Source organism: Primulina eburnea, chromosome 17 (genome assembly GCF_022965805.1).
Source record: "Primulina eburnea isolate SZY01 chromosome 17, ASM2296580v1, whole genome shotgun sequence".
Taxonomy (NCBI): domain Eukaryota; kingdom Viridiplantae; phylum Streptophyta; class Magnoliopsida; order Lamiales; family Gesneriaceae; genus Primulina; species Primulina eburnea.
The window spans coordinates 21,731,334-21,757,229 of record NC_133117.1 but is presented as its reverse complement, the minus strand read 5'-3'; positions in this window follow the sequence as shown (position 1 = coordinate 21,757,229).

The following is a 25,896-nucleotide window of genomic DNA, read 5'->3' as shown; positions in this document are numbered from 1 at the left end:
AAAGTTGGGGGGCTAAAATGCAAATTGTGAGAAATGGACACTTGTAGTGCCATGCATGTCAACGTGTGATTCTCTCCTCATCATTCCAATTTCAGAATTTTGAGAGCAAAGAATAGCCGAGACTTTCATTCCTTCGGTCCGTTTCCATTTCAAAATCAATAGTGCAAGATCCGGCCACCCGATTGTTAATCCGAACACGGTTATGTGATTCTCTAGTCGACAACTACTACTGGACGTAAGTTTTGTTAATTTCTGATATCATTTGAAAATATGATGTTGTAGGAATTTGATATAAGTCATATACGATGTCCTGGATATGTTAGACATCGTAGAATCGAAGTCAGATCTGAAAAAGGATTGATTCTGGAATTATTGTGAATTTCCGATTATATTGATTGTATACCGAATAGATTTGGATTATGGACCGATTATAAATTGTACCAGATATGGGTTATGATTGGTAATGGATATCTGATAATACTGTATTAGCGGGAATACTGAGACTGTGCCGTTATGCCGTTGATTTGAATTAATTCATATTAATCAGACTCAGTGTTGAATTGAGAATGAAATATTGATATTATGATTCTCGATATATCGTTTCAGATTTACAGAGACAACCTTGAGTTCAGAACTGATATTACTTCAGACCGAATTTACAAACGAAAGGTATAAATTAATGTTGAGTTGGGATTGCACAACTCGAGGGAGGTTTGACTCGAGTTTCCCTAAATCACATACTTTACCTTATTGCATTGATATTTGCATTAAGTTGATTGATGTACTTGTTCTCTTGATATTAGATGACAGGTATTAGATGAGTTAGCTTGTGACAGAAGTGCCGGATAGTGGTGGTATCGCCACGGCACATTGCACGATGTCTCAAGATAGGATGTTGGCGATAGAGCTACAGTCCTTGACGGTTAGGTCATGACACTGGATGTTTGGTTATATCGAGTAATGGAATCTATTACGGAATTCGATATAGGAACACCATATTTGGTTATATCGAGTAAAGGGTATTGGAATTCTTCTATTACGGAATTCGATATAGGAATACCAGGGCACTGGTTATATCGAGTAATAGAGTTTATGGTTCCATCCTTTACGGAATTCGATATAGGAATACCACATCTGGAAACCGGGATCCCTAGACTAGGATTGAGTCTAGTCTAAATCGTAGAGTCACGAGCTTGAGTGACAGCTAGATTGAATGGTATTGATTAATACTGATTTATGTTCCTGATATTGGTACATGTCTAGAATAGGAATTATTCTTGATATTGATTATATTCCTGATATTGGTACATGTTTAGAATAGAATTATTCTTGATATTGATTATGTTCCTGATATTTGGTACATGTCTAGAATAGGAATTATTCTTGATATTGATTAGGTTCCTGATATTTGGTACATGTTTAGAATAGGAATTATTCTTGATATTGATTTATGTTCCTGATATTGGTACATGCTTAGAATAGGATTTATTCTAGATATTGAATTATGTTCCTGATTAGGGTACATGTTTAGAATATGATTTATGCTTGTTATTGATTTATATCATGATGTTGATATAGGATATGATTTTTGTTATATGCTCTTATATGATTTATATGATTGCATGTATACATGATTTATACTGGGATATTTATATCTCACCGGAGTCATCCGGCTGTTGTCTTGTCTGTATGTGTGCATGGCAACAGGTGGGATAGGAGCGGGGTCAAGAAGAGAACGAGGCTGGACTAGATAGCGTGGAGATCCGGGCTTTGAAGCAACTTAGGATTCAACACTGACTTGTAGTTGAACCTAGTTGGACTATTGTAGATCATACAATAATTGTATGTTTTGTTTAATATGTAATTTGAATTTAATTACATTACGTTTCCGCTTTGCATTTTAAAAGAAAAAATTTTAGACCCTGTTTATTATACTTGATTATTTAGTCCCAATGATAATTAAGGAATGAATTAGCGTCCGGGTCCCCACACCATGCAGCTATGGCTAGCAAAATCCTAATGGACTTGAACATCGCAACTGGAGAAAAGGTTTCCTCATAGTCAACACCTTGCCTTTGAGTATACCCTTTTGCTACCAATCGCGCCTTGAAGGTCAATATCTTCCCATCCGCCCCAAGTTTCCTCTTATAAATCCATTTACACCCTATGGGAACAATTCCCTCAGGTGGATCCACGAGATTCCACACTTGGTTCGAATGCATGGAATTCATCTCAGATTCCATTGCTTCAAGCCATTTGGAAGAATCGGCATCAGATAACGCTTCCTTGAAGGTCCTTGGATCACATCCAAGGTTAGGCTCATCATGGCCCTCTTCAAGAAGCAGACCATACCTCATAGGTGGTCTCGAGACTCTCTCGGTTCTTCTAGGAGCTTGTATCTCCTCTCTTGGCTTCTCGGGTGTGGGTTCTACAACTGTGGGTGTCTCTCGAACCTCTTCGAGTTCTATCATCTCGCATTTTCTATCCAATAGAAATTCCTTTTCCAAAAAGGTTGCGTTCCTAGAAACAAACACCTTTGTTTCTTGGGGATGATAGAAGTAATATCCAACTGAATTCCTTGGATATCCCACAAAGTAGCATAAAATGGATCGACTATCCAATTTATCTCCTGTTAGAGTAGGTGCACGTCGAGCCAAGTGTTGGCCGACTGTTCACAATGAAACTCTTTGTATAAACGATCTTTATTTTAATAATATTTCAATTTATTAATTTGGCGCATCTTTATCTTTATACCCATGCTAGTTGCATAGATAAAGTCCTTGAATATACAAATAGTAGAAAGAATATGAGATGCTCATATGATGAGTGTCATGAAACTCATATTTGGAATACTGTATATTCTAAACCGTTCCTAGTCGATTCAGCCGCCACTAAGAAGGATAAAGGCCGCTCGAGTTAGAGACTAGTATCTGCGATGTGAGTACCATGTTTCATTGGTAGGGGACATTTTGATGTCCGAGCATGCAGATAGGTGCTCCTGGTAGAGTGCACTGAACAACCCTCTATAAAGGATTTTCCAAGTGGTTCTCACTTATCGAGTGGAAAAAATCCTAGTTTATGGTTGTACACCATTAGTCTTATGACCCGGGACAACATTGAGACTCTATATGCTAGCGTTTCACTTTGACTTGTTTACCGACTCTTATGGGGTCATCAGGTGGCAAGGTTGGGTGTTACGGCGAAACATATAGGAGTCGATGCATTGTAGCCGGGGATTCACCGCTTACCTACGGGTATGGATATCCTATGTGTTTTTCATGTATGTGTGGGTTGAAATCTCTGATCAGATTATGGTGGTAATTATGAAAGGGGTTTCGTAGATTACACCATCGATGCAACCACAACATGACACATAGTATCGATTCATTGACAACTCTCGATAGACCAATAGTTGTCGAATCGGTCGGGATATATGAGTTGAAGGGACCGTACTGTGCGCTAACCATAATTGAATGGTTCTTGCAGGCACTATCATGTGATACCTAGGGAATCACGTAAGCGATGCTGCTAGGCGTTTAAAGTGATTGGTTGGGTACTATCAGACTTGAGTTCTGACGTTCTTACTATCAAGGAGTTGATAAGTAAGAATGGAGCAATTGGGGTATGCTCGAATAAGGACATGTTTAGTCCGAATCACATAGAGATGTGAACCCACGGCTAGTTGTATCAATGAACCATTGAGGGCCACACAAGTACTTGCTTTGTAAATCCCGATGAGAAGTAAAATAGTTCAATGTGTTGAACGGCTTATAAATGTGTTTATAAGCGTTAAGAAAAATAGAAGTATGACTTCTAAGAGAGAAATATAAATTTTAATTTATGGAAGTGTCCCTAAGATTAAAATTTGGCCAAGTAAATAATGTGGTTGAAAATTGTGATTTTCATAAACATTATTGGAGACTAAATTAAATTAATTCAAGTGTTGAATTAATTAAACACTAGTGGACCTAGTAGAGTCCAAATAATTAAAAATAATTCAAGTGTTGAATTAATTATATTGAGTCTTGTAGAGCTCAATTTAAAATAATTATTTAACTAGTGGGACTTGAATAAATTCAAGTAATATTTAATTAATCTCAAAATGTTTGAGATAATTAAAATTTAGTCCATGGTTTTTAATGTGTTAAAAACCATATTATATATGCATGACATGCTAGGGTTTGCATGCTTGGGAGGTGAAGAGGTGTGGAATACTTTTTATTAAAAAATTCAAAAGGCATGCAACTTTTGAGAGACAACTTTTCACAATACCTAGGCTAGTCTCCCACTCTCCCTTGCACACTCACTTGGCCGAAACTTGCTTGTCCTTTCTCTCATTTTTCAAGTTTTTGTTCTTCATTTTGGAGAGCAAAAATCATTCTCTTTGAAAAATCCTCAAGTTTTTCTAGTGCAAAACTTGAGGGGATTTACCTTGTTAAGTGGTGGGCTTGATTTTTGGAGGAAGGAAGCTTGTAGACTTATCTTGCCAAGAAGAGCTTAGTTGCTTGCAACTAAGTTGGAGCCATCATCAACTTCTTGAAGTTGATAGGTAAAAATTCTAAAACATCCTATGCATGTTTTTAGTTTTTGTAAATATTACACAAAATTCTATGGTGGCCGAAAATTCTTGATGAAATTTAAATATTTTTGACTTCCGTTGCGCTTCCGGCCACCGTAACCGGTCCGCTTTCAAGTGGTATCCGAGCTGTGGTTACGTTTTTTGTGTAATATTTGCATAATATTATGTTGAGATCGATTTCTAACCGCTTGAGAAATTTTTGTGCATAAAATACAAGGACCGAAATTTTACAAAACAAAAAAAAATAAAATTTTCGGGGCTGCCCGAGGGAGCTGCCCGAAAATTTCGGGCAGCCCAAGGGGCTGCCCGAAATGTGCAGTTTTTAAATAAAAAAAAAATTTTTTTTGTAGCCGGAATCCGGCGACGGCGATGACGGCTAGGGTTTCCAAAAGTGTTTTGGACAATCTTAGTGTCATGGGCCTTGAGATGTTGGGCCATTAGATGGTCAACATATTTTGTGAAATTTAAATGGGCCTAAGTATTTTTGTGAAAAATGAGTTTTGGGCCCTTAAGTTTAAATTTACAATTGTTGCACATATTTTCTCATAAAATAAATAATTGAAGTTGGACTTTAATTATTTATAGTAAATTGTGATTTACAAGAAATTCGATTATAAATAAATTAATTTGAAAGTAGACAAAGGTGTTTGTATACTTTGTTAATTTAATTTATAATTGTGGCGGTTAGTGATTGGATCAAGATATATAATATTGGATCAATTAATTATAGTGATAATTAATTGATGGTGTATGATATGTGATATTATGCATGAAGGATAATCAAAAGCCCAAGCCCAATTTGCTAGGTGTATGCTAGGATATTTGTGTTGTATGATTGTAATAATTATCAATTTATAAAGTGGGCTTGGTTTATGGCCCGTTCCCACCCCCATGAGATGTATCCCTATGTACCATGGATATTAAAATGTAAATATTAGAATAGTGGAAGATCAAGATTGGAAGATGGTGGCCTTGGTGATTATGAAGATCGAAGACATGTAATATTGGATGCTAATGTAATAATTTAGTTGCATTGCATCCCTGCATTTACCCTAGGATTGGACCTAGGCCCGTGTTTGGCTCACACGGGCCATTAGTTTTGGGGCAATTGATCATCCTTGTACTGTTTTCTATTTATAATATATGCATGATATATTATAAATAATGAGTATGTGCGTTATTATTATTATAATAACAAAGTTGCATGAATCCGGCAAACATACGATCAAACATGGCGAGCTTTTAAAATAAAATTAATAATGAGACCTTTCAAAATTAAAAAACCCTCATTTTGAATAAGATTCAAAATTAATATCAAGTCCGAAAAGGGGAATTATAAATTTGTTTATAATTTCCTTGTCTTCCATCGACAATGGATGCATGATGAACGCTACCCGTACTCGGGGCTCGGCTCATATTATTGAGGGGGCCCTGGGTGCCGGAAAGCTGTGACATCCATTGACATGGTGATGTGAACTACGTGGAACTCCCATGATTTCGGCTCATATTATTGAGGGAACTCATGGCGACCGTCCATTAAGGTTCAATATCGATGGGTTAGGCTTGACACGTAAAGATGAACGACGTCATATTATTGGGTCCTAATCAAACGTGAGACAAAAGTATACGTAGAGGGTTGCATGGCGATGCAATTGGAAACTACCTTTTAGGAGTTGTGATGGCCGATATTATTCGGGATCACAATTCGCTAATTGGACCTTACGTACCTACTGAGGAAAGTGTTTCCCGTTTTCACTAGAGGGTAGTGAAAATGTCAAAATAGTGGGAGAGATAATTTATAAAGTAAAAGTCCAAACTTTATATCTTATTAAATATTTTAAAATAGTCATTAACATTTATCTGTTTTACTTTTCAGTACAAATCTGTGACAATGTCATCAATTCGCAACCCGTTTTCCGTTATTCTCGAAAAACACGTTCTAACCGGACCAAACTATATCACTTGGCTAAGAAATTTAAAGATCGTCCTAAACTCGGAGAGAATCGCATACACACTGACTGAGTCGCCCCCTGATGAGGCTCCGACTAACTGCAGTCCCGAGGAACTGCAGACCTACAAGAATTGGTGCGACCATGACTTGAAGGCGAAGTGTTACATGCAGGCTTCGATGAACGATGAGCTGCAAAGGCGATTCGAGGATGCAAAGAATGCTGCTGACATTCATATGCACCTCAAGGAGCTCTTCCGAGAGCAGACTCGGCCTTTGAGGCATGCAACAGTAAAGGAGCTCATCACTTTACGCATGCGAGATGGGACTTCGGTCCATGAGCATGGCCTAAAGTTGATTGGGCTCGTGGACAAGCTCGTGGGCATGGATTTGATCTTGCCATCAGAGTTGACCACGGATGTGCTACTGTTATCACTGCCTAGCTCTTTCGATCCTTTTGTCGTGAACTTCAATATGAACAAGCTCGAGCCCAGCCTTGAAGAGTTGGTGAACATGTTTGTGACCTTTGAGTCCACCATCAAGAAGGAGAAGTCGGTTCTTTATGTGGGCTCTTCATCTGGCACGAAAACCGGTCCACATGGGAAGGGAAAGAAGCGTTCTTTCCAGCGCCCCAAGAAGAGCGAGCCCTTGAAGAGGCAGACTCCGAGTCCCGTAGTGGCAGCCGCGCCAGCCAAGGCTGAGAAGGCTGTTGACATCTGTCACCACTGCAAGAAGCCTGGACATTGGAGGCGTAACTGCAGGGAATATCTTGCGCAGAAGGGTTCTGGCAAGGGTATGTTCTATATTGAAGTAAATATCTCGATTAATTCTACTTCTTGGGTATTAGATACCGGCTGTGGCTCACATCTCTGTAATGATTTGCAGGTGATGGGAAGAAGTAGGAGGCTCCGAGAGGGTGAGACCTTCCTGAGGATGGGCAATGGAGCGAGGGTTGCTGCCAAAGCCGTAGGAGATGTTTATTTAATATTGAACAATGATTTTAAGCTTGTTTTGAGAGATGTTTTGTATGTACCAGACTTGGTTAAAAACATTATTTCTATTTCTATGCTTGATATTGATGGATTTTCTTGTTTATTTAGCAAAGGTGTTTGCAATATTTACAAGAATGAATGTTTAGTTGGTACGGGTGAACTTGAAAACAATCTCTACACCTTAAAATTAAAAGATATTCCACTTAACAATGTCCAAACGATAACAACAACAAATAAGCGCAAACAAGATACTCTTAATTCGGCACAATTATGGCATGCTCGATTAGGTCATATTTCCTCAAGAAGGATGAACAAGCTAGTGGGAGTTGGCATGTTTGATATGTCTGATATTAACGCTCTCACGACTTGTGAATCTTGTCTGAAAGGAAAGTTGACCAAAATTCCCTTTAAGGGCCATGCGGAGCGAGCCAAAGGGTTATTGGATTTGATCCATACCGATGTGTGCGGTCCGCTTAGCATCACCACTAAGCATGGACATGCCTACTTCATCACCTTTACCGATGACCATTCGAGGTATGGGTATGTGTATTTGATGAAATACAAGTCTGAAGCCTTTGAAAGGTTCAAAGAATTCAGAAGTGAAGTAGAGAAGCAATTGGGACGAAGCATCATGACACTTCAATCGGATCGAGGTGGTGAGTACTTGAGTGCCGAGTTCCAAGAGTATCTTAGAGAGAATGGGATTCTCTCGCAGTGGACTCCGCCCGCTACACCGCAGTTGAATGGTGTTTCGGAGCGTCGTAACCGGACTTTGATGGACATGGTTCGGTCTATGATGGGGTTCACGGAGTTGCCGCCATCCTTTTGGGGATATGCGCTTGAAACAGCGGCACTGTTGTTGAACAATGTCCATACAAAGGCAGTTGACAAGACTCCATATGAGATATGGATGGGTAAGCCTCCCAAGTATTCTTATCTTAGAATATGGGGGTGTCCTGCTTATGTGAAGCAGACAGTGGGAGATAAATTGGATAGTCGATCCATTTTATGCTACTTTGTGGGATATCCAAGAAATTCCATTGGATATTATTTCTATCATCCCCAAGAAACAAAGGTGTTTGTTTCTAGGAACGCAACCTTTTTGGAAAAGGAATTTCTATTAGATAGAAAAGGCGAGATGATAGAACTCGAAGAGGTTCGAGAGGCACCCACAGTTGTAGAACCCACACCCAATGAGCGAAGTGAGGAGATACAAGCTCCTAGGAGATCCGAGAGGATCTCGAGACCACCTATGAGGTATGGTCTGCTTCTTGTAGAGGGCCATGATGAGCCTAATCTTGGATGTGATCCAAGGACCTTCAAGGAAGCGTTATCGGATGCTGATTCATCCAAGTGGCTTGAAGCAATGGAATCTGAGATGAATTCCATGCATTCGAACCAAGTGTGGAATCTTGTGGATCCACCTGAGGGAACTGTTCCCATAGGGTGTAAATGGATTTACAATAGGAAACTTGGGGCGGATGGGAAGGTATTGACCTTCAAGGCGCGATTGGTAGCAAAAGGGTATACTCAAAGACAAGGTGTTGACTATGAGGAAACCTTTTCTCCAGTTGCGATGTTCAAGTCCATTAGGATATTGCTAGCCATAGCTGCATGGTTTGACTATGAGATATGGCAGATGGATGTGAAGACATCCTTCCTTAATGGGGATATTAAGGAAGAAATTTACATGTCTCAACCTGAAGGGTTTACATCCATCGGAAGTGAGCATATGGTATGCAAACTTAAAAGATCTATTTATGGTCTTAAGCAGGCATCGAGGAGCTGGAACCTCAGATTCGATAGTACAATCAAAGAGTTTGGTTTTACTAAGAATCCTGAGGAACCCTGTGTGTATAAAAAGGTCAGTGGGAGTGCTGTGACATTCCTTGTTCTTTATGTTGATGACATTCTACTCATTGGGAATGATGTAGGAATGTTGCAATCAACAAAGATATGGTTAGCAAGTAAGTTCTCAATGCAGGACTTGGGTGAAGCATCTTTTGTATTGGGAATACAGATCTATAGAGATAGATCAAGAAGATTGCTTGGTCTCACCCAGTCCACATACATTGATACCATCGTGAAGCGGTTCTCGATGGTTGAGTCCAAGAGAGGACATCTACCAATGTGTCATGGCGTGTCCCTATCCAAGTCTATGTCTCCCAAGACTGATGCAGAGATAGCGGCGATGACACGAATTCCGTATGCTTCGGCTATTGGTAGTATCATGTATGGGATGATATCTACACGTCCTGACGTGGCATTTGCACTAAGTGTAGTGAGTAGATATCAATCCAACCCTGGTCTTCCACACTGGAAAGCTGTGAAAGACATCCTCAAGTATTTGAGAAGGACCAATAAGTTGTTTTTGGTCTATGGGGGTGGAGAACTAAAATTGGAAGGCTATACCGACTCTAGCTTCCAAAGCGATGTTGATGACTCGAAGTCAACCTCCGGATTCATATTCATGCTCAATGGTGGTGCTGTCTCTTGGAAGAGTTCCAAGCAAGACAGTACTGCGGATTCCACCACTGAGGCAGAATACATTGCTGCATCGGCTGCAGCAAAGGAGGCTGTTTGGATTAGGAATTTCGTCCAAGAGTTGGGCGTCATTCCTAATGGAGTTGCTCCTATCCCGGTGATGTGTGACAACACGGGAGCCATAGCTCAGGCGAAGGAGCCAAGGTCTCATCAGAAGTCCAAACACGTATTGTGAAAGTACCACATCCTCAGAGAGATCGTGGAAAGAGGAGATGTCGTGATTGACAAAGTCGGCTCCGCAGATAATGTTGCTGATCCACTAACTAAGCCTTTACCAGGACCATCGTTCGAGAAGCATCGCGAATCAATGGGTCTAAAGTATATAGGTAGTTGGCTCTAGTGCAAGTGGGAGATTGTTAGAGTAGGTGCACGTCGAGCCAAGTGTTGGCCGACTGTTCACAATGAAACTCTTTGTATAAACGATCTTTATTTTAATAATATTTCAATTTATTAATTTGGCGCATCTTTATCTTTATACCCATGCTAGTTGCATAGATAAAGTCCTTGAATATACAAATAGTAGAAAGAATATGAGATGCTCATATGATGAGTGTCATGAAACTCATATTTGGAATACTGTATATTCTAAACCGTTCCTAGTCGATTCAGCCGCCACTAAGAAGGATAAAGGCTGCTCGAGTTAGAGACTAGTATCTGCGATGTGAGTACCATGTTTCATTGGTAGGGGACATTTTGATGCCCGAGCATGCAGATAGGTGCTCCTGGTAGAGTGCACTGAACAACCCTCTATAAAGGATTTTCCAAGTGGTTCTCACTTATCGAGTGGAAAAAATCCTAGTTTATGGTTGTACACCATTAGTCCTTATGACCCGGGACAACATTGAGACTCTATATGCTAGCGTTTCACTTTGACTTGTTTACCGACTCTTATGGGGTCATCAGGTGGCAAGGTTGGGTGTTACGGCGAAACATATAGGAGTCGATGCATTGTAGCCGGGGATTCACCGCTTACCTACAGGTATGGATATCCTATGTGTTTTTCATGTATGTGTGGGTTGAAATCTCTGATCAGAGTATGGTGGTAATTATGAAAGGGGTTTCATAAATTACACCATCGATGCAACCACAACATGACACATAGTATCGATTCATTTACAACTCTCGATAAACCAATAGTTGTCGAATCGGTCGAGATATATGAGTTGAAGGGACCGTACTGTACGCTAACCATAATTGAATGGTTCTTGCAGGCACTATCATGTGATACCTAGGGAATCACGTAAGCGATGCTGCTAGGCGTTTAAAGTGATTGGTTGGGTACTATCAGACTTGAGTTCTGACGTTCTTACTATCAAGGAGTTGATAAGTAAGAATGGAGCAATTGAGGTATGCTCGAATAAGGACATGTTTAGTCCGAATCACATAGAGATGTGAACCCACGGCTAGTTGTATCAATGAACCATTGAGGGCCACACAAGTACTTGCTTTGTAAATCCCGATGAGAAGTAAAATAGTTCAATGTGTTGAACGGCTTATAAATGTGTTTATAAGCGTTAAGAAAAATAGAAGTATGACTTCTAAGAGAGAAATATAAATTTTAATTTATGGAAGTGTTCCTAAGATTAAAATTTGGCCAAGTAAATAATGTAGTTGAAAATTGTGATTTTCATAAACATTATTGGAGACTAAATTAAATTAATTCAAGTGTTGAATTAATTAAACACAAGTGGACCTAGTAGAGTCCAAATAATTAAAAATAATTCAAGTGTTGAATTAATTATATTGAGTCTTGTAGAGCTCAATTTAAAATAATTATTTAACTAGTGGGACTTGAATAAATTCAAGTAATATTTAATTAATCTCAAAATGTTTGAGATAATTAAAATTTAGTCCATGGTTTTTAATGTGTTAAAAACCATATTATATATGCATGACATGCTAGGGTTTGCATGCTTGGGAGGTGAAGAGGTGTGGAATACTTTTTATTAAAAAATTCAAAAGGCATGCAACTTTTGAGAGACAACTTTTCACAATACCTAGGCTAGTCTCCCACTCTCCCTTGCACACTCACTTGGCCGAAACTTGCTTGTTCTTTTCTCTCATTTTTCAAGTTTTTGTTCTTCATTTTGGAGAGCAAAAATCATTCTCTTTGAAAAATCCTCAAGTTTTTCTAGTGCAAAACTTGAGGGGATTTACCTTGTTAAGTGGTGGGCTTGATTTTTGGAGGAAGGAAGCTTGTAGACTTATCTTGCCAAGAAGAGCTTAGTTGCTTGCAACTAAGTTGGAGCCATCATCAACTTCTTGAAGTTGATAGGTAAAAATTCTAAAACATCCTATGCATGTTTTTAGTTTTTGTAAATATTACACAAAATTCTATGGTGGCCGAAAATTCTTGATGAAATTTAAATATTTTTGACTTCCGTATCGCTTCCGGCCACCGTAACCGGTCCGCTTTCATCTCCCACTGTCTGCTTCACATAAGCATGACACCCCCATATTCTAAGATAAGAATACTTGGGAGGCTTACCCATCCATATCTCATATGGAGTCTTGTCAACTGCCTTTGTATGGACATTGTTCAACAACAGTGCCGCTGTTTCAAGCGCATATCCCCAAAAGGATGGCGGCAACTCCGTGAACCCCATCATAGACCGAACCATGTCCATCAAAGTTCGGTTACGACGCTCCGAAACACCATTCAACTGCGGTGTAGCGGGCGGAGTCCACTGCGAGAAAATCCAATTCTCCCTAAGATACTGTTGGAACTCGGCACTCAAGTACTCACCACCTCGATCCGATCGAAGTGTCTTGATGTTCCGTCCCAATTGCTTCTCTACTTTACTTCTGAATTCTTTGAACCTTTCAAAGGCTTCAGACTTGTATTTCATCAAATACACATACCCATACCTCGAAAAGTCATCGGTAAAGGTGATGAAGTAGGCATGTCCATGCTTAGTGGTGATTCTAAGCGGACCGCACACATCGGTATGGATCAAATCCAATAACCCTTTGACTCGCTCCACATGGCCCTTAAAGGGAATTTTGGTCATCTTTCCTTTTAGACAGGATTCATAAGTCGTGAGAGCATTAATATCGGACATATCAAACATGCCAACTCCCACTAACTTGTTCATCCTTCTTAGGGAAATATGTCCTAATCGAGCATGCCATAATTGTGCCGAATTTAGAGTATCTTGTTTGCGTTTATTCGTTGTTGTTATTGCTTGGACATTGTTAAGCGGAATATCTTTCAATTTTAAGGTGTAGAGATTGTTTTCTAGTTCTCCGGTACCAACTAAACATTCATTCTTGTAAATATTGCAAACATCTTTGCCAAATAAACAAGAAAATCCATCAATATCAAGCATAGGAATGGAAATAATGTTTTTGATCAAGTCTGGTACGAACAAAACATCTCTTAATACAAACTTAAAATCATTGTTCAAAATTAAATAAACATCTCCTATGGCCTTGGCAGCAACTCTTGCTCCATTGCCCATTCTCAAGAAGGTCTCACCCTCTCGGAGCCTTCTACTTCTTCCCATCACCTGCAAATCATTACAGAGATGTGAGCCACAGCCGGTATCCAATACCCAAGAAGTAGAGTTAATCGAGATATTTACTTCAATATAGAACATACCTTTGCCAGAACCCTTCTGCGCAAGATATTCCATGCAGTTACGCCTCCAATGTCCAGGCTTCTTGCAGTGATGACAGATGTCAACTGTCTTCTCAGCCTTCACTGGTGTGGCTGCCACTACGGGACTCGGAGTCTGCCTCTTCAAGGGCACGCTCTTCTTGGGGCGCTGGAAAGAACGCTTCTTTCCCTTCCCAGGTGGACCGGTCTTCGTGCCAGATGAAGAGCCCACAAAAAGAACCGGCTTCTCCTTTTTGATTGTGGACTCAAAGGTCACAAGCATGTTCACCAACTCTTCAAGGCTTGGCTCAAGCTTGTTCATATTGAAATTTACCACAAAAGGATCGAACGAGCTCGGCAGTGACAACAGCAGCACGTCGGTGGTTAACTCCGAAGGCAAGATCAAATCCATGCTAACGAGCTTATCACGAGCCCAATCAACTTTAGGCCATGCTCATGGACCGAAGCCCCATCTCGCATGCGTAAAGTGATGAGCTCCTTGACTGTGGCATGCCTTAGAGGCCGAGTCTGCTCACCAAAGAGCTCCTTGAGGTGCATATGAATGTCAGCAGCATTCTTAGTATCCTCGAATCGCCTCTGCAGCTCATCGTTCATCGAAGCCTGCATATAACACCTCGCCTTCAAGTCATGGTCGCACCAATCCTTGTAGGTCTGCAATTCCTCAGGAGTGCAGCTAGTCGGAGCCTCAGCAGGGGGTGACTCAGTCAGTGTGTATGCAATTTTCTCCGAGTTCAAGAGAATCTTTAGATTTCTTAGCCAAGTGATATAGTTAGGTCCGGTTAGAACGTGTTTTTCGAGAATAACGGAAAACGGGTTGCGAATTGATGACATTGTCAAAGATTTGTACTGAAAAGTAAAACAGATAAATGTTAATGACTATTTTAAAATATTTAATAAGATATAAAGTTTGGACTTTTACTTTATAAATTATCGCTCCCACTGTTTTGACATTTTCACTACCCTCTAGTGAAAACGGGAAACATTTTCCTCAGCAGGTACGTAAGGTCCAATTAGCGAATTGTGATCCCGAATAATATCGGCCAATCACAATTCCTAAAAGGTAGTTTCCAATTGCATCGCCATGCAACCCTCTACGTAAACTTTTGTCTCACGTTTGATTAAGGCCCAATAATATGACGTCGTTCATCTTTACGTGTCAAGCCTAACCCATCAATAACCTTAATGGATGGTCGCCATGAGTTCCCTCAATAATATGAGCCGAAATCATGGGAGTTCCACGTAGTTCACATCACTATATCAATGGATGTCACAGCTTTCCGGTACCCAAGGCTCCCCCAATAATATGAGCCGAGCCCCGAGTACGGGTAGCGTTCAACATGCACCCATTGTCGATGGAAGACAAGGAAATTATAAACAAATTTATAATTCCCCTTTTCGGACTTGATATTAATTTTGAATCTAATTCAAAATGAGGGTTTTTAATTTTGAAAGGTCTCATCATTAATTTTATTTTAAAAGCTCGCCATGTTTGATCGTATGTTTGCCGGATTCATACAACTTTGTTATTATAATAATAATAACGCACATACTCATTATTTATAACATATCATGCATATATTATAAATAGAAAACAATACAAGGATGATCAATCGCCCCAAGTACTAATGGCCCGTGTGAGCTAAACACGGGCCTAGGTCCAATCCTAAGGTAAATGCACGGGATGCAAATGCAACTAAATTATTACATTAGCATCCAATATTACATGTCTTCGATCTTCATAATCACCAAGGCCACCATCTTCCAATCTTGATCTTCCACTATTCTAATATTTACAATTAAATATCCATGGCACATAGGGATACATCTCATGGGGGTGGGAACGGGCCATAAACCAAGCTCACTTTAAATTGATAATTATTACAATCATACAACACAAATATCCTAGCATACACCTAGCAAATTGGGCTTGGGCTTTTGATCATCCTTCATGCACAATATCACATATCATACACCATCAATTAATTATCACTATTATTAATTGATCCAATATTGTATATCTTGATCCAATCACTAACCGCCACAATTATAAATTAAATTAACAAAGTATACAAACACCTTTGTCTACTTTCAAATTAATTTATTTATAATCGAATTTCTTGTAAATCACAATTTACTATAAATAATTAAAATCCAACTTCAATTATTTATTTTATGAGAATATATATGCAACAATTGTAAATTTAAACTTAAGGGCCCAAAACTCACTTTTCACCAAAAATACTTTGGCCCATTTAAATTTCACAAAATATGTTGACCATCTAATGGCCCAACAACTCAAGGCCCATGACATTAAGATTGTCCAAAACACTTTTGGAAACCCAAGTCGTCATCGCCGTCGCCGGATTCCGGCAACAACAAAAATTTTTTTTTTTTAATTTAAAAACTGTAACTTTCGGGCAGCCCCTCGGGCTGCCCCTTGCTGCCCGAAATTTTCGGGCAGCCCCGAAAAATGTTTTTTTTTTGTTTCAAATTTTCGGCCTTCTCATATCCTTGCACCAAAAATTTCTCAAGCGGTTAGAAATCGATCTCAACATAATATTACGTAAATATTACACAAAAACCGTAACCTTAGCTCGGATACCACTTGAAAGCGGACCGGTTACGCTGGCCGGAAGCGCAACGAAAGTCAAAAATTTTACATTTTCAAGCAAGAATTTCGGCCACCATGGATTTGTTGTGCAATATTTACAAAAACACCATACATAGGATGTAAGAAGGATTTTACCTATCAACCTCTTGAGGTTGATGTTTGGCTCCAACTTTGTTGTAAACAACAAAGCTCTTCTAGGATGAAGATCTACAAGCTTTCCTTCCTCCAAAATTAAGCCCACCACAAGCAATGTAAATCCCTTCTTGTTTTGCACTAGAAAAACAAGAAGATTTTTCAAGGAAAAGACTTTTATTCTCCAACACTTGAAGAACAAAAGAGAGAAAAATTTTTGAGAGAAAATTGGAGAGGGATTTCGGCCAAAGGGAAGAATTGGAGTGGGGGAGACTAGCCTTGGTTGTTGAAAAAGTAGAATCACTTTTTTTTTTGCATGACATGCTTTGAAAACACAAAAAGTAGTCTCCCAACCCTTCACCTCCCATGCATGCATATTATATGGTTTTTAATCAAATTAAAAACCTTGGACTAAATTTAATTATCTCAAACATATTTGAGACTAATTAAACATTACTTGAATTTACCCAAGTCCCACTAGTTAAATAATTATTTTAATTGAGCTCTACAAGAATCAATATTATTTAATTAATTCAACACTTGAATTAATTTAATTATTTGGACTCTACTAGGTCCACTAGTGTCTAATTAATTCAACACTTGAATTAATTTAATTTAGTCCATAATAATGTTTATGAAAATCACAATTTTCAAATACATTATTCACTTGGCCAAATTTTAATTTTAGGAACACTTCCATAAATTAAAATTTATATTTCTCTCATAGAAGTCATACTTCTATTTTTCCTTACGCCTATAAACTCATTTATAATCCGTTCAACACATTGAACTATTTTACTTCTCATCGGGATTTAGAAAGCTAGTACTTGTGTGGCCCTCAATGGTTCATTGATACAACTAGCCGTGGGTTCACATCTCCATGTGATTCGGACTAAACATGTCCTTATTCGAGCATACCCCAATTGCTCCATTCTTACTTATCAACTCCTTGATAATAAGAACGTCAGAACTCAAGTCTGATAGTACCCAACCAATCACGTTAAACGCCTAGCATCATCGCTTACGTGATTCCCTAGGTATCACATGATAGTGCCTGCAAGAACCATTCAATTATGGTCAGCGTACAGTACGGTCCCTTCAACTCATATATCCCGACCGATTCGACAACTATTGGTTTATCGAGAGTTGTAAATGAATCGATACTATGTGTCATGTTGTGGTTGCATCGATGGTGTAATTTATGAAACCCCTTTCATAATTACCACCATACTCTGATCAGAGATTTCAACCCACACATACATGAAAAACACATAGGATATCCATACCCGTAGGTAAGCGGTGAATCCCCGGCTACAATGCATCGACTCCTATATGTTTCGCCGTAACACCCAACCTTGCCACCTGATGACCCCACAAGAGTCGGTAAACAAGTCAAAGTGAAACGCTAGCACATAGAGTCTCAATGTTGTCCCGGGTCATAAGGACTAATGGTGTACAACCATAAACTAGGACTTTTCCACTCGATAAGTGAGAACCACTTGGAAAGTCCTTTATGGAGGGTTGTTCAGTGCACTCTACAAGGAGCACCTATCTGCATGCTCGGACATCACAATGTCCCCTACCAATGAAACATGGTACTCATATCGCAGATACTAGTCTCTAACTCGAGCGGCCTTTATCCTTCTTAGCGGCTGCTGAATCGACTAGGAACCGTTTAGAATATACAGTATTCCAAATATGAGTTTCATGATACTCATCATATGAGCATCTCATATTCTTTCTACTATATGTATATTCAAGGACTTTATCTATGCAACTAGCATGGGTATAAAGATAAAGATGCGCCAAATTAATAAATTCAAATATTATTAAAATAAAGATCGTTTATACAAAGAGTTTCATCGTGAACAGTCGGCCAACACTTGGCTCGACGTGCACCTACTCTAACATGCAGGTATGACACAGTTCTTCGAGCAGTTTGCGGGAACCAGGCGGCAGTAGATTGCAGGGGCAAGGCCCGGCCAAGGCTGTGTATGAAAGATTTAGGAGGATGAATCCGAAGGAGTTGTCGGGAACCACTGACCCGATGATAGCTGAAGATGGATTAAAGTCCATCGAAGTAATCTTTGATTTCATTGAGCTCAGTGAGCTGGCAGATGCAGACGCGAGTCAGGGTGTGCCAATGTTCCCTTCTGACAGGGATGACAATTGCGTGGGAGAGTGCGGTCAATGTCAGTGAAACTTGGGTAAATTGCAAGTCTTCACTGGCAAGTCAATCCAGAAGGAAAATGGCAACACCTGACTCGGTCAAGAGGTGGAATGATTCAAAGAGTGTTCTATACTCCCATGTTCACGTCCATGGTTTCCGTCTGACAGGGGATAGAATCTGCGTGGAATGATCAAGAGGTGTTCTACTCCAAGTATTCACTGAGCAAAGTACAATCCAGGTTGACCAGTGAGTTTCGTGGCGCTTGCGACAGTGAGACAGCAGCGTAGCAGAGTTTGTGAGGAAGTTTGAGAGGGGGTGTTACTTTGTGCCCATAATTGCAAATGATGCTCGGGAGAAGCTGAGGCATTTTATGGATGGGTTGCGGTCGGTCTTGCACCGTGACGTTCGAGTTGCTGGTCCTACTACCTACACAGTTGTCGTGTCTAGAGTTTTGGCGGTAGAGCAGGATCAGAGAAATATTGAAATTGACAGGCAGGGCAAAAGGCCCTATCAGGCGCCGCAGCAGCGACCTCAGTTTAAGAGGCCCTTCCATGGGCATCAAGGGAAGAAGCCTTTCCAAGGACCACAGAAAGGCAAGGGTCCTGTTCCACAGCAGCAGGCTCCGCAGAGACCCATTGAGTACCCAGTGTACCCGAAATGCCACCACCAACATCCGGGGCAGTGTTTATACTGGTCAGGAAAATGTTTTAAGTGCGGGGCAAGTGACCAAATGTTGAAGGAGTGCCCACAGTGGAGGCAGCCAACCCAGGGCAGGGTGTTCACCATGCATGCTCAGGAGGCGAACCCAGACACGACATTGTTGACAGGTAACGTATTTAATTCAGCAGTATTAAAATTTTTTCCACACATGCATGTTTATTTTGATTTGGGATTATTAGTGTTCTAGCTGGTATTTTGGTGTCTTTCATTGCATAAGAGTGATTTTAGAACTTTTGGGATATAAGTTTTGTTGTGCTAACGTCTCTCAGAAAATATTTTCATTAAGAGATTAGCTAATAAGGCCTTGATAGATTCCAGGGCCACTCATTCATTTATCTCGGAGACATTTGCTAATCATTTGGACATCAAGTCCATTGGCCTTGACGTGAACTATTCAGTGACAGTCCCATCTGGGGAAGAATTGTCAGCTACTAGCATGGTCAGAGACATTGATCTTGAATTGCAAGGCCACCTAGTGTATGCAGATTTGATTGTGTTTCCAATTCCAGAATTTGATATCATTTTGGGCATGGACTGGCTGATGAAGAACCGAGTCCTGATTGATTTTCAGAAAAGGTCGGTATTGGTTAGACCGTTGGGTATAGAGCAGTTTCTATTTGAACCAGCCAGATGGAGAAGTTTCCCTCACATGATCTCTTGCATTCAGGCACGGAAACTTATTTCTAAGGGGTGTAAGGCCTTTTTGGCCAACATTATTTCCACACCTGAGGTGATCACTCCCTCTATATCTGAAGTACCAGTAGTTAGAGATTTTCCTGATGTCTTTCCAGACGACGTATCAGGCCTTCCACCAGGGAGAAAGGTGGAGTTCGTCATTGATCTCATGCCAGGCACAGTGCCAATCTCTAAGGCATCGTATCGATTAGCTCCAGTTGAGATGTTAGAACTCAAGCAGCAGATTCAGGAGCTCCTTGACAAGGAATTCATTCGCCCTAGTTTATCACCGTGGGGCGCAGCCAGTGCTTCTTGTGAAGAAGAAGGATGGGAGCATGAGGCTGTGTATCGATTACCGAGAATTGAAAAAGGCAACGATCAAGAATAAATACCCATTACCAAGGATCAAAGACTTGTTCCATCAGTTTCAGGGAGCTTCAGTGTTCTCTAAGATAGATCTTCGATCAGGGTATCACCAGCTGAAGGTGAAGGACGCATATGTTCACAAGATAGCCTTTAGAACCAGGTATGAGCATTACGAGTTCTTTGTGATGCCATTTGGACTGACGAATGCTCTAGCAATTTTCATGGACCTCATGAACCGAGTTTTTCAGCCCTAATTAGATCAGTACATCATAGTATTCATTGAGGACATTCTTATATACTTGAAGAGCCACGAGGAGCACAGTCAGCATTTGAGGACAGTTTTACAAATCTTGCAGAGTCACAAGTTATTTGCGAAGTTCAGTAAATGTGAATTCTTGTAGTGACCCGTTCCAGAATCACCTACTAGTCAAGAACTAAGCATGCAATTAACCTAATTAACAATAATAAGAGATAACAGCGGAAAAGTCAACAACAATACCGATTATACAACCCAATCGAAGTCTAGAATAACTCAAAATAAAAATACCCAATACCACCAAATCGAATCAAAACAATACCGATAAACTAACCAACCAGCTACTCAACGTCCTCCTCCTGCTCCTCCTGAGCTGTCCAACCTGAGGCCTGCCCCGTGGGAATGGGGTGTCCAAGAATAAACAAAACCGAGGACGTGAGCGATAAGAACGCCCAGTACAAAAGTATGAGTATACAGACCTATATGAAATGCACATGCTATGATCATGATACCGGGGTAGTCAAGAAACAGGAGTCACAAAAGGATCTCAACAATGCTCAGTCTAGAGGCGCCAAGTGGATAGTGCCGCGCGGTCCAACCTCTGGGTCACTGCATCCACTACAAGACAGACGTGGACCTAAAATGTCCCGGACCACCGAAGCCCTCCCGACCCGTCGGCCACTGTGTACTCTCGGTGTCCATGCGTCCACAAGACAGGGCTGAGCGGCCCCAAGATATAGCTTATCTCGAAAGAGATACAGCTCAACAGTAAAGGCTATCTCGAAGAAGATACGGCTCAACATGAAATGCAACGTGCAGTAATAAACGTGACATAATAGCATGCATCATATGACATATAACAATGCACCACATACTCATGCAACACATATATGAATGTATACTCAACCAGGATATCTCGGATAGTACTTTCGTACCTCTATCACAGCAAGCCTAGCCTTACGCAACACCGCTAATCAGGTCTAGCACAAGCCTACGCATCAAAAGCACCCAATCAATACTACCATGCTCAACTAGCAAAATCAGCACTCCCTAGTACTACCAAAGGTTTAGGGTTTACCTTCGTCCGTCGACAGCCCTTTGATGTCGATTGCCTTGAAACTCAGGCGCCGCTACGCTACTACTCCTGGCAGCTCTTGGCTATCACTCGACCAACAACTACCCTAGAAACCTTCCAAATCTCTCACTAAAGACTCAATCTCAAGAAATTGGCAAGTCAAAAATGAGAAATCCGAGCACTATTTATAGGCCATGTTCGGATCCTCCGAACCTACACTTCGGAACGTCCGAACTCCCACGTGTCGATCAACTCTTGACACCTAATGATCGGATCCACCGAACTCACTTCGGACCTTACGAACTCTTCGGTGCTTCCGAACCATCTTCGGTCCGTCCGATCATGACTCGGTCAAAATTACACCTTAAACCTTCTTAATCACCATTACTCCGTTAATTACCCAATTTGGAATTCGGGCTACTACATTCTCCCCCCCTTAAAACGATTTCGTCCTCGAAATCTAGGCAAGAGAATAAAACACCATTGTAATACACTGCAAATATTCTTCATTACAACTGTATAACAATTACATCCCAGGCTGATCCTGGTTCAGCGCAAAAACCTGACCTTGGGCACGAGGTCGAAGATTCGAACTACCCACTGCCTGACCCTGTCTCCTCTGCTGAACAGTCGTCTGGGATCCAGAACCAGATCCTGCTCCACCTCGCAGCTGAGGACAATTCTTCTTGAGATGACCCATCTCTCCGCACTGAAAACAAGCTCCTGCTGCTAATCGGCATTGCTCCGATGGATGGTTCTTCCCACAATGCGCACAAGACTCCTTCTTCTCACCAAAGCGAACAACACCGCTAGACCTTGATCCAGATCCAGAAGAAGAAGAACCAGATTTCTTGAAAGACTGAGGTCGAGGGCTCAAAACACTCGGAGGTCTAGAAGAAAGAATAGCCCTACCACGCTGGAGACTGATCTCTGCTTGACGACACCGGTTCACCAACCCATCGTACGAAGTAGGATTATCACAGACAGTGACTCGATCAAAGATCTCCTGGTTAAGGCCCTGAAGGAAATGATCGTACTTGGCTTCAGAACTGCCACTGATATGAGGAGCGAAGGGTAACAACTCAAAGAATTTCTGCTGATACTCATCAACAGACATACTCCCCTGCTTCAGGTTCAGGAGCTCAATCGTCTTGGCCTGGCGAAGGGCTGGAGGAAAGTACAGCTGCATGAACGCTGCACGGAAATCGACCCAAGTCGCTCTACCCTGCGACTGAACTATCGGCGCAGAAGTTGATCGCCACCACCTGCGAGCACGGCCCTCGAGAAGAAAACTAAGGGTCTCCATCTTCTGCTCATCGGTGCACTGGAATGCGCGGAAACAACTCTCCATGCGCTCTAACCAATCCTCCGCATCATCGGGAGTCTCACCGCCAACTAAAGGCTTAGGCCCCATCTGCATGAAACGATGCATATCGAAACGCCTAGGACCATCCCGACGATGACGATGCTCACGATGACGTCTATGATCGTCCTGGTCACCCCAACGACCTACACTCCCCTGACTACTCCCGTCATCAAAATGGTCAGCCATCGCTACAAGATAGAATGGGGAAACTAGTAAATTGGTCAACGGAAATCCCAAAACAGAATCTATATCCCAAAATCGTATGCATGCTCTGATACCATAAATGTAGTGACCCGTTCCAGAATCACCTACTAGTCAAGAACTAAGCATGCAATTAACCTAATTAACAATAATCAGAGATAACAGCGGAAAAGTCAACAACAATACCGATTATACAACCCAATCGAAGTCTAGAATAACTCAAAATAAAAATACCCAATACCACCAAATCGAATCAAAACAATACCGATAAACTAACCAACCAGCTACTCAACGTCCTCCTCCTGCTCCTCCTGAGCTGTCCAACCTGAGGCCTGCCCCGTGGGAATGGGGTGTCCAAGAATAAACAAAACCGAGGACGTGAGCGATAAGAACGCCCAGTACAAAAGTATGAGTACACAGACCTATATGAAATGCACATGCTATGATCATGATACCGGGGTAGTCAAGAAACAGGAGTCACAAAAGGATCTCAACAATGCTCAGTCTAGAGGCGCCAAGTGGATAGTGCCGCGCGGTCCAACCTCTGGGTCACTGCATCCACTACAAGACAGACGTGGACCTAAAATGTCCCGGACCACCGAAGCCCTCCCGACCCGTCGGCCACTGTGTACTCTCGGTGTCCATGCGTCCACAAGACAGGGCTGAGCGGCCCCAAGATATAGCTTATCTCGAAAGAGATACAGCTCAACAGTAAAGGCTATCTCGAAGAAGATACGGCTCAACATGAAATGCAACGTGCAGTAATAAACGTGACATAATAGCATGCATCATATGACATATAACAATGCACCACATACTCATGCAACACATATATGAATGTATACTCAACCAGGATATCTCGGATAGTACTTTCGTACCTCTATCACAGCAAGCCTAGCCTTACGCAACACCGCTAATCAGGTCTAGCACAAGCCTACGCATCAAAAGCACCCAATCAATACTACCATGCTCAACTAGCAAAATCAGCACTCCCTAGTACTACCAAAGGTTTAGGGTTTACCTTCGTCCGTCGACAGCCCTTTGATGTCGATTGCCTTGAAACTCAGGCGCCGCTACGCTACTACTCCTGGCAGCTCTTGGCTATCGCTCAACCAACAACTACCCTAGAAACCTTCCAAATCTCTCACTAAAGACTCAATCTCAAGAAATTGGCAAGTCAAAAATGAGAAATCCGAGCACTATTTATAGGCCATGTTCGGATCCTCCGAACCTACACTTCGGAACGTCCGAACTCCCACGTGTCGATCAACTCTTGACACCTAATGATCGGATCCACCGAACTCACTTCGGACCTTACGAACTCTTCGGTGCTTCCGAACCATCTTCGGTCCGTCCGATCATGACTCGGTCAAAATTACACCTTAAACCTTCTTAATCACCATTACTCCGTTAATTACCCAATTTGGAATTCGGGCTACTACAATTCTGGTTGGAGAAGGTAGCCTTTTTGGGTCACATATTGTCAAGTAGTGGTATTGAGGTGGATCCAGTAAAGGTGGTAGCCATAAGGAATGGGTTGAGCCGAGGAATGCTCCAGAGATCCGCAGTTTTCTGGGTTTAGCAGGTTACTACCGTAACATTATTCAGGGGTTTTCGTCGATAGCAGTGCAGCTCACTTCACTGACCAAGAAGAATGCTAAGTTCATGTGGAGTGGTGAGTGCCAGAAGAGCTTCGATACCTTAAAGCAAGCTCTGATTTCTGCGCCAGTGTTAGCCATGCCATTGGAGCAAGGAAATTTTGTGTTATAAACCGATGCATCTAAGCTCGGGTTAGGCGCAGTGTTGATGCAGCATGATCGGATAATAGCTTATGCTTCCAGGTAGTTGAAGGTGCATGAGAAGAACTACCCGACTCATGATCTTGAGTTAGCCGCCATTGTCTTTGCGTTGAAGACACTACTTGTATGACAAGAAATACCAGATATTCACTGATCACAAGAGTCTCAAGTACTTCTTCATGCAGAAAGAACTGAATATGAGATAGAGACGGTGGTTGGAATTGGTAAAAGACTATGATTGAAAAATTAGCTACCATCCAGGGAAAGCTAACATTGTGGCATATGCCTTGAGCCGAAAAGTTGCGGGCATAGCACAGTTGTCAGTAAAAATGCCTATTCAATATGAGATTCATAGGTTTGAGTTATAGGTTTACCCCAAGAGCAGAGCTCCCAAACTATCTAATCTGACAGTCAAATAGGATTTGCTAGACCAAATACGTAGAGGGCAACTTTCATATGAGCAGTTGCAGAAATTGAGGCTGAAAGATGAGGCCAAAGGCAGTGTACTCTACACAGTTTTTGATGGTATTGTGAGATACAAAGGTAGAATGTGGGTGCCTAATGTCGATTCCATCAAAGAGGATATTCTGTCGGAGGCACATGCATCTTCGTATTCCATCCACCCAGGAGGTACCAAAATGTATAAGGATTTTCAGATCCTGTATTGGTGGCCAGGTATGAAGAGAGACATATTCCGATATGTATCAAAATGCCTCACTTTTTAGTAGGTGAAGGCAAAACATCAGAGGCCAGCAGGAATGCTTAAGCCACTCCCTATCCCAGAGTGGAAATATGCGAATATCACTATGGATTTCGTTATTGGGTTTCTTAGGTCCATCAGAG